This window comes from Ornithorhynchus anatinus, chromosome 5, assembly GCF_004115215.2.
Source record: "Ornithorhynchus anatinus isolate Pmale09 chromosome 5, mOrnAna1.pri.v4, whole genome shotgun sequence".
Lineage (NCBI taxonomy): Eukaryota > Metazoa > Chordata > Mammalia > Monotremata > Ornithorhynchidae > Ornithorhynchus > Ornithorhynchus anatinus.
The window spans coordinates 18,047,506-18,057,693 of NC_041732.1; the positions used below are offsets into that span (position 1 = coordinate 18,047,506).

Sequence of the window (10,188 nt, forward strand, 5' to 3'; positions counted from 1 at the left end):
TCCTAATGCTCTGAACATATGAACCATTCAGGCTTTTCCATTCGGTTGAGTCAAGTGTGAAACACATCATTCGAACAACCAAAAAAAGAACTCCAAAATTGGGGCTGGCTTGGGCACTGCGAAAGAGCCCCGAATCTGCGGAAGCAGAGTGACTCGGTGGAGAGAGAGCACAATTCCGGGGAGCCAGAAGGACCTGGGTTCTAATCCAGGCTCTGCCAACCGCTTGCTGTGTGACCCTGGGCGAGTCGCTTCACTTCTCTGGCCCTCGGTTTCTTCAGTTGTAAAATGGGGATATTTTGGCCACAAGCCCCAGGGGGGACAGGGACTGTGTCTAACTTAATTAACCTGTATCTATCCCAGCGCTTAGAACAACGTTTGACACACGGTAAGTCCTTAACGAATACCATTTAAAAAAAAAAAACACAATAGAGTCCAAGGAAATAGGGGACTTAACGCTAAACTCCAGCTCTCTGTCTTGATCAAGTGATTTGCTTCTATCCCTTAATTTTCTCAAGAACTTTAGAAGCAAAATTGAGCCCGTGCTTTGAGAACGATGTAAATCAAGCATTAACTTTATTTTCTTAATCACTCAGTAGGCTGCCAGGGGTGACTTTCACAATGACATCCTCCCAGGAGTTTTAGTGATTCACCCAATTGTCAGATAAATCCATCTGGAGGGGAGGGAAGCCCTCGGGTGACCATAAGTGCTCTCTGCTCCGCTTGGTGGGTCCGAGGATCAATGAGGTGCATCCAAGAGTGGGTTTTTTTGTTTGTTTGATATTTTCAGATGAATCAGTGACTCTGCAAGAAGCCTGAGAGAGAGCTAAGCGTGCCCAGACCAAGAGCTCTTTGCCACTGTGCCTAGCAAATAGAATCATCTAATAATAATCGTGGTGTTTGTTAACTATATGCCAGGCACTGTACTAAGCGCTGGGGTAAGCAAACCGGGATGGGCTGAGTCCCCGTCCCGCACGCGGCCCACAGTCTTAATCTCCATTTTCCAGATGAGGTAACTGAGGCCATTAAAATAATAACTATGGCATTTGTTAGGGATTATGATGTGCCAAGCACTCTTCTAAGCGCTGGGATAGATACAAGGTCATGAGGTTGTCCCACGTGGAGCTCACGGTCTTAATCCCCATTTGAGGCAACTTAGGCCCAGGGAAGTCTGTCGCTTGCCCGAGGTCACGCAGCAGACAAGTGGCGGATCCAGGATTAGAGCCCACGCTCTCCGACTCCCGAGCCCATGATCTTTTCATTACGCGCCGTGCTGAAGTGAGGTGACTTGCCCGAGGTCACTGAGCAGCCAGGTGGCGGAGCCAGGATTAGAACTCAGGCCCTTCCGACTCCTCGGCTCACGCTCTATCCACTAGGCCACGCCGCTTCTCATCCTCTAGCTTCGGTGCGGTCGGCGGGTCGTTCCGGCGTGCCCTCTGGCAAGTGAATATGACAACGCTTTCACCGACGGTGTCATGCCCTTATTATTTTAATTCTCCCAGCTACCTTCAGCCTAAACCTCGCCGCGCATTTCTTTAAAAAGAGTGGGTGCGGCAAAGTATTTCGAGAACCAGTGCTGTAGCCCACTGAATTCTGGGCAGCGGGGTGTCATGCCTTTGCAAGACGTGCATCCGCAAGACTTTCCCAAAAAATAGAAAAGCCTGACAACTTCTGGATTCTAGGGAAGAAGAGTCCCTCCTTCTTCTACTAAATCAGTGCGGAGAGCGATGAGTAAGAGCCTCAACAACCCCTCAAACTGACTCATGCCTTCTGAGTAGACAAGTTGGGTTTTCAAACCCTACTCATTAGAATATCAGCAGCATTTACATTTCTGAAAGTTTTCCTCACCCAATTCCTTCGCCATTTAACCTCCAGGCTGGACTGCAATTAAAATCACTTCTTGCTTTTAAGGTTATGCTTCCGCCTAAAGGTAAAAACCTCCCGTCTGTATTTATAAAAATGAAATGGAGTCTCCTGGGACCCACCCCGGAGTGGAATGTTTGGGTTTTGGGGGTGGACGTGGCACGGAAGGGCAGAGGAGTTGGCGGGGGGGAGAGAAGGGGCAGATGTGTGGCGGGAAGAGTCGAGGGGATGAAGAGCACAAGGTTGTGACCCTGCGCTGGCCTCCACTTCTATACCAGCCCCTCTTCTCAGGTAAAAGTCCTCTAATTAATGTTGGTATTTGTTAAGCGCTTACTATGTGCAGAGCACTGTTCTAAGCACTGGGGTAGATACAGGGTCATCAGGTTGTCCCACGTGAGGCTCACAGTCTTAATCCCCATTTTAGAGATGAGGTAACTGAGGCACAGAGAAGTTAAGTGACTTGCCCACAGTCACACAGCTGACAGGCAGCAGAGCCGGGATTCAAACCCATGACCTCTGACTCCCAAGCCCGGGCTCTTTCCACTGAGCCACGCTGCTTGGCTTAATTGTAAGCTCCTTGCAGGCAGTAAATGTGTCTGTTTATTTTTTAGGGGAGCGACATGGCACAGTGGCTAGAGGCCGGACCTGGGAGTCGGGTCATGGGTTCATGGGTTAGAGAAGCAGCGTGGGCTCAGTGGAAAGAGCACGGGCTTTGGAGTCAGAGGTCATGGGTTCAAATCCCGGCTCGGCCACTTGCCAGCTGTGTGACTGTGGGCAAGTCACTTCACTTCTCTGTGCCTCAGTTACCTCATCTCTAAAATGGGGATTAAGACTGTGAGCCCCACGTGGGACAACCTGATTCCCGTGTCTACCCCAGCGCTTAGAACAGTGCTCTGCACATAGTAAGCGTTTGACAAATACCAACATTATTATTATTATTGTAATCCCGGCTCCGCCACTTGTCTGCTGTGTGACCTTGGGTAAATCACTTCATTTCTCTGAGTCTCAGTGACCTCGTCTGTAAAATGGGGATTTAGACTGTCAGTCCCATGTGGGGCAGGGACCGTGTCCGACCCGATTCACCTGAACCCACCCCAGCGCTTAGTGCTGGCACATAATAAGCGCTTAACCAAATACCACAATTATTGTTATACTGCAGTCTCCCAGGCGCTTAGTACAGTGCTCTGCACACAGTAAGCGCTCAATAAATATGACTGAATGAATGAAAAAGGCCCAGATGGTCTGGTCTACCCAACTGGGAATTCCCCTCTCCCTCTCACACCCTAAGAGAGGGCAGGTAAGACTATTAGCCTAATTCATTCATTCGATCGTATTTATTGAGCACTTACTGGGCGCGGAGCACTCTACTGAGCACTTGGAAAGCACAATTCGGCAACAGATGTAACAGAGTGTTATATCATTCATCGTCTGAAATTCTTTCTTTAAAAATGATTCTTCTTCATCACCACCTCAGCCGGTCTTAGATTTAAGGAGTGGAACTACGATTTCTTGTTGTTGTTCCTTCTGTCTGATCTACCATTTGCCCGCCGTGTGACTTTGGCCAAGTCACTCTGCTTCTCAGGGCCTCAGGTACCTCAGGTGTAAAATGGGGATTGAGATTGTGAGCCCCAAATGGGATGGGGGACTGTGTCCAACCTGATTTGCTTCTATCCATCCCAGCGCTTAATACAGTGCCTGACACACAGTAAGCACTTAAATACCATTATTATTATTACTATTATTATTAATTGGCCCGTCTCTTCCCCAGAGTTTAGCAGGAGGCTCAGCACGTAGTAAGCGCCTAACTGACGCCATCAGTTATTCCTCCTCCTGAAGCCACTCTCCTTTCCCACCGGTCCTCGACCAGACCCAAGAACCCCAAGCTCCTGGGACTAACTTGGTTCCAAATCAGCTCCCACTCAGTCCGGGAGAGACAGCGGCAAGCTCCCCCCTCAGCGGCAAGCCCAAAATGACTACTACCCTGGGGCAAGCCCGATCATTCCCTTCGAGACACTGGGAATGTTCGAAATAAAAAATAAAAAAAATCGCAGACTCCTTTCAAAACTGCTCAGAAACCTGACAACCGCCTCAGAGAGGACTCGTCTCCGAAGAACGCGGAGATTCCCATAGGACCGCATAAACGGGCCCGGAGGAACATCAGCACCTGACTTTGGCTTCAACAGAACTACGATTTGAAGTGCGGGGAGGAGAAGGACTCCAGATCAAGTTCGCCGAGATCCAATTGTGAGACGATAAAAGTAGCAAGCATCGGAATCGGTTTGGCACTAACCAGCTGCTGAGTGAAAAATGGCAAGGTGCTTCCTGTTGATGGACCAATGTGGAACATCAGACTGCCTTTTCGGTCACACCCGCGAGCCTCGGTAAGATCTTATTGTCAGCGGAGTCCTCTTCGACTAAAAAGGGCAAGCATACACGACACCGACGCGCGCACCGGCGGTTTGCAGAAACGCGTCTGAGGGGGCAGGGCCTGGATGCCTGAGATATCGGAGCAGCGCTTCCAGGAAAGCACCCCTGATTTTAGTTATCTGATTGACAACTTCCCTGGCACCCTGGTTAAAAATATATTCCAAGCCCCCACCAGACTTCCTTCGCGGGTACACGTTCTACACTGCTGCCTTCCCACCAAATCCAATCACGCAGAAACGGCAACTATTAGAGAGTCAAATAAAAATAATCTGAATCCCAAAGGTACAACTTCTCGGAGGGAAAAGGTGTGCTCTTCATGGAAGGGCACAGTTCCAGCCAATTCAGGAAAGCGAACAGATTCAAAGACAAAACGGGTCATTCTACCGCTCCACAGTCACTTTTCTAAATTTTATTCGGGTGAAGTTCCAGAGGCTGAATGAATGTATTCATGGCAAACTAAGTCACTCCTTGCACAACGTTCCTACGGTGTATATACTCTGGGTTGGCTGAACCCGCTCTTCGGTATCAAAGGAAGGAAAGCGGTGGGCAGGAATGTAAAAATCAACTTCTCCTAATGAAAATCTTAAGGATAATAATGGACTCCCGACTAAAATGACCGCGGGAGAGAGGCAGGTAGGGAACGGTACGCGACAGACTGATCTGCCCTGACGCGTCGACGCTCACGACCTGACCTTCGAGAAGATCAACGTTTACAGTTTCAAGCTCCTGTATTTGAATGATTATTTCCCCTTTCTGGGGAGTTTGGAAAAAGAGGCTCTTGCACCACGTTCTGAAGGTCACCGGGTCCGCACGGCCAGACGGGAGGAGGACCGGAACTCCAAAGTTCTCCGCGGGAAACCCTCTGCCAACCCTACTTCGATAAAGTTTGGATCTGGGGACCCCGAAGTGCAAGTGCCCCGGCTGACCTCAAGGGAGAAGAGAAGGAGAGACGGAGAGAAAGGCAGCAGAGAGAAACAGGAAATGACTAAAATCTTGGTAGAATGGGCCAGTTAAAAAGTGATTCACCATTACAGAAAAAACACGTTAAGGAGAGATTCCGTTTTAAAAGGCACCCCAAGACCTTTAAACGGTCACTGTCTCTCGCTACGGCCCCTTTGGGTCCGAGCTCCTGCCACAACGTGGGGACCGGGGCGTCCTCCGAGGGCGGGCGCGGAGCCCGGAGGGGGCCGTCCGGGGGCCGCCCGGTCCCGGCTGGCTGGAGCCCCTCGATCCCGGGCTCGGCTCTTTTTCTCAGCCAGCCTTAAAACGGGTGGGTGGGAGCTGGGGTGGGAGGGGCAAGGTTTGGGCAACGAGGACCCGGAGCCCCAGAGGAGGTTCCTTCGGTCCCTTTGGCGCCGGGGCAGCTTTGTGGCAGAGATGCCCGGGAGGCTGAGGAGAGATTCCCTCCCGCCGCCCCCCGGCCCCCTTAGTGCCAGGGCCACTTCCGGGCAGAGAGGCAACTGAGCCCGAGGGGAGGTGGCCCCCAACGCTCCTGGCACCACGACGACTTAGGGGCGGAGAGGCCCCCGAGCCTGAGGGGAGATGGCTCCCAAACCCCTTAGTGCCAGGGCAACTTTGGGGCAGAGAGGCCCCCGAGCCTGAGGGGAGATGGCCCTCAGCCCCCTTAGTGCCAGGGCAACCTTCAGGCAGAAAGGCCCCTGAGCCTGAGAAGAAGTCTCCCTGAAAGCCCTTGGTGCCAGGGCAACTTTGGGGCAGAGAGGCCCCCGGGCCTGAGGGGAGATGGCTCCCAGATCCCTTAGTGCCAGGGCAACTTCGGGGCAGAGAGGCCCCCCGGGCCTGAGGGAGATTGCCCACACCCCAAACCCCTTGGCGGCGGGACGCCTTGGGGGCCGAGAGGCCCTTGAGCCTGAGGAGAGATTCCCCTCACCTCAAACCCCTTGGCGCCAGGAGGACTCGGGGGCCGAGGACCCCCGGGCCTGAGGGGGGCTGACCCTCAGCCCAACCCCGTGGGCGGCGAGAGGGCCCGGGGCCGAGGGAGGGCGGTCCCCCGGCGGCCCCCTCCCGGGCCGGGCCTGTCCCCGTCGAGCCCGGACAAAGGCGGAGGGAGGGAGGGAGGGAGGGAGGCCGGACGAGGACGAGGCGACGGCTGCAGGGCGGCCATGAGCGCCGGCCGTCCGTCCGTCCGTCCGTCGGTCGGTCGGTCGGTCCCTCCCTCCGGCCCGGCCCGGCCCGGCCCGGCCCGGCCCGGCCCGGCCCGGCCCGGCGGGGCGGCGGCCTCCTCGTCCGGGCGCGTCGGGCTCGGCCTCCCCCATGGCCGCCCGCCCGCCTTTTCTCTTCAGGCCCGGCGGGGCGGATCGGGGCGGGGCGGCCCCGGGCTCGGGCTCGGACCGGGCCGGGCGGCGGAATAAGCGGGCGGAGGAGCCCCGGAAACCCGGCGCCTTGGAGCAATAAACAGGAAATCGCGGGGACGGCCCGGGTTCCGGGGGAAGTGGAATTATTTTTTACCAGCGAAGAGACCAACTTCCACATCCGGTGGTAACGGGGCCCTCGCACAGCCCCGCACTGACCTGGAAAGGCTTCGGGAGCGGGATCGGCGGCGGGATCGGCGGCGGGAGCGGCGGCGGGAGCCCACACGGTGCGCGCCGGGGCCGGGGCCGGGGCGGGGACCGGGGCGGGGTCGGGAGCCCCCCCCTCCCCCTTCCCCCCACGGACACGGACACACACGCGCACACACACACACACACACACACACACGGCCTGGCCCGTTCCGCCCCGTCCCCTCCCCTCCCTTCCCCTCCCCTCCCCGCGGCGCCTGGTCCCGGTCCGGGCTGCGGCGGCCCCGCTCCTCGGCGCGCGCTGCTGCCGCCCCGCCCGCTCTTTTCCCCCAACGCCGCGTCTGGTCGGCGCCCAAAAGCCCCGCCGAAAAGTCCGCCCCCCCCCACCCTGCGCCGCGCGGAGGGACACGCGCCGGGCCCGGCCTCGCGCGCGCGCGCGCGCGCCGCTTCCCAGCATTCCCCGGCCTGACGGGCGGGCGGCCCGGCCCCCCCCCCGCCGCCCGCGGAAACGGCGCCGCTCCCGCCCCGCCCGGCGACGAGGACCCGGCCGCCTCATTCCGGGCTGACGTTTGGGGAAACGGGCCGTGTGTGAGGAGTGGGGGGGGGCGGGGGGGGGCACACAAAGGAGCCGCGCGGAGGGATCTCCTCCGAGCCCGGGCGCGAGGCCCGGCCGCGCCTGCGCGCCGGCCCCGGCCGAGGCTGGGCGCGAGGCCCGCTGGAGGCTGAGCGCGAGGCCCGGCCGCGCCTGCGCACTGGGACGGCGGCGGGGCGGCCCTCGTCCCTTCCCGCCTCTTTCCCCCCCCCCCCCCCCCCCCCGGTAACCCGGACACGCGCTTTTTCTAAAGTTAAATGCCCCCTTTTTTTTACTATTTTATTTTTTAACGGACGCCGGGCTGACATCCGTTCCCTCCTCACCCACCCACCCCCCCCCCGGGAAGGCTTCCATTCCTTCGTTCGGTCGCAGCGATTGACCATTTATTGGGTGCGGAGCATTTTTTCATTCGTTCAATACGTATTGACTGAGCGCTTGGAAAGTCCAATTCGGCAACAGAGAGACCATCCCTGCCCAACGACGGGCCCGCAGTCTAGAAGGGGGAAAACCCGTGGAGTGGTTTCCAAACCCGTAATCATAACGTTGATGACGTCTGTTGAGCACTTCCTAGGTGCCCAGCACTCTTCTGAGCGCTGGGGGAAATACACATGGTCATGGGTTCGAATCCCGGCCCTGCCACTTGTCAGCTGGGTGACTGTGGGCAAGTCACTTCACTTCTCTGGGCCTCAGTTCCCTCATCTGGAAAATGGGGATTAACCGTGAGCCTCACGTGGGACAAGCTGATGACCCTGTATCTCCCCCAGCGCTTAGAACAGTGCTCTGCGCCTAGGAAGGGCTTAACAAATACCAACGTTTTTATTATTATTATTACTACAAGGCAGCCAGGTTGTCCCACGTGGGTTCTGATCCCGGCGCCGCCACTTGTCTGCTGCGTGACCTTGGGCCGGTGACTCTACTTCTCTTAGCGCTTAGAGCAGTGCTTGGCACATAGCAAGCGCATAACAGAAATCGTCATTGTTATGATTGTTATTCTCTGTGCCTCAGTTACCTCATCTGTACAGTGGGGGTGAAGACTGCGAGCCCCACGTGGGACAACCTGATGACCTTGTCAGCGTGGCTCAGTGGAAAGAGCCCGGGCTTGGGAGTCAGAGGTCAGGAGTTCGAATCCCAGCTCTGCCACTTGTCAGCTGTGTGACTGTGGGCAAGTCACTTCACTTCTCTGTGCCTCAGTGACCTCATCTGTAAAATGGGGATTAACTGTGAGCCCCACGTGGGACCACCTGAGTCCCCTGTGTCTACCCCAGCGCTTACAACAGTGCTCTGCACATAGTGAGCGCTTAACAATAGAATGGTGCTTGGCACGTGGTAAGCGCTTAATACATAGCATTGTTATTTATCCCCATTTTACAGATGAGATAGGCACAGAGAAGCAAGTGACTTGCCCAGGGTCACACAGCAGACAAGCGGCGGAGCCGGGATTAGAACCCAGGGCCTTCCGACTCCCGGGCCTCTGCTCTGTCCACCAGGCCATGCTGCTTCTCATGCTTGTACTCTCCCAAGTGCTTAGTACAGTGCATACAGGCAGTGCTCAATGAATACGATTGAACGAATGAATGGAGGGGGGATGGCAGTCACCCTTCTCTGACATTGAGCAGCTAGTTAATAATTATAATAGTAATAATAACTGTGTGGTATTTGCTAAACGCTTCCTATGCATCCAATACTCTGGAAGGACTGGGGTGGATGTAAGGTAATCGGGTTGGACCCGGTCCCTGTCCCGCATGGGGCTCATACTCTCAATCCCCATTTTCCAGAGGAGGTCACCGAGGCCCAGAGAAGTGAAATGAAAGGTCACGCGGCAGACAAGTGGCGGAGCCCGGATTAGAACCCGTGACCACCACCCCTCCCAACACACTCACGCTCCCTTGACATATTTGATGTGGTCATGATCTTGATCAAGAATGGGATTCCTACAACTGGGAGTTGTTTTTTTCTCTTCAGAAAAGTGTGGGACCCGTTCACATCTGGCCCTAGGGAGAGCGAACAACCCATAAGAGGCCAGGGGTTACCCACCCCTGACATTTTTTTTAATGGTGTCATAAGCGCTCACTACGTGCCAGGCACTGCACTAAACGCTGGAGTAGATACCCGCTGATCAGGCCGGTCGCAGTCCCGGCCCCATATGGGGCGCACTCTCTCGGGGAGAGGGAGTAGAATTTAATCCCCATTTTGCAGATTAGGAAACTGAGGCCCAGGGAAGTGAAGTCACTTGCCCACGATTCCCCAGCCGACAAGGAGCGGACCAAGGATTGCAACCTGGGTTCGATCCACTAGGCCACGCTGCTTCTCCGCCCTGTGCCACCGATAACCATTTGTAGGTCGGCCACAGCACTTCCGCTAGACCCGCTGTGGGCAGGGAGAGCGTCTGTTTATCGTTGCATTGTGCTCTCCCAACCACTTAGTACAGTGCTTTGCACACAGTAAACGTTCAGTAAGTACGATGCCATCGATCGACGTCCGAAAGATCGGTAATGGGGCCTTTAATGAGGCCTGGGGGTAGTTCATGGATATGGATGAGGTGGTGGCTTGCACCTCTGGCTTGGGACCCCGCTATGCGTTTTTTTATTATTATCATTATTGTATTTGTTAAGCCCTATGTACTAAGCCCTGGGGTAGTTACAAGCTAATAATGATGTTGGTATTTGTTAAGCGCTTACTATGTGCAGGGCACTGTTCTAAGCGCTGGGGTAAGTACAGGGTAATCAGGTTGTCCCACGTGAGGCTCACAGTCTTCATCCCCATTTTACAGATGAGGTCACTGAGGCCCAGAGA

At 55.7% G+C, this 10,188-nt stretch overlaps 1 protein-coding gene across 4 annotated transcripts in view; it reads right to left on the reverse strand.

Moving 5' to 3' along the window:
• GABPB1 (GA binding protein transcription factor subunit beta 1) overlaps positions 1-6,866 on the reverse strand; it is a 70,753-nt gene extending 63,887 nt beyond the window's left edge. For 2 of the 4 annotated variants that reach the window (XM_029064982.2, XM_029064978.2), the window contains exon 1: positions 6,816-6,866. The gene's annotated coding sequence lies outside the window, so the exon portion shown is untranslated. Of the gene's footprint in view, positions 1-4,150; positions 5,386-6,175; positions 6,260-6,815 lie in introns of those variants that run through there. The other 2 variants (XM_029064981.2, XM_029064980.2) reach the window with 2 other exon arrangements.
• Positions 6,867-10,188: the final 3,322 nt, after the last annotated feature.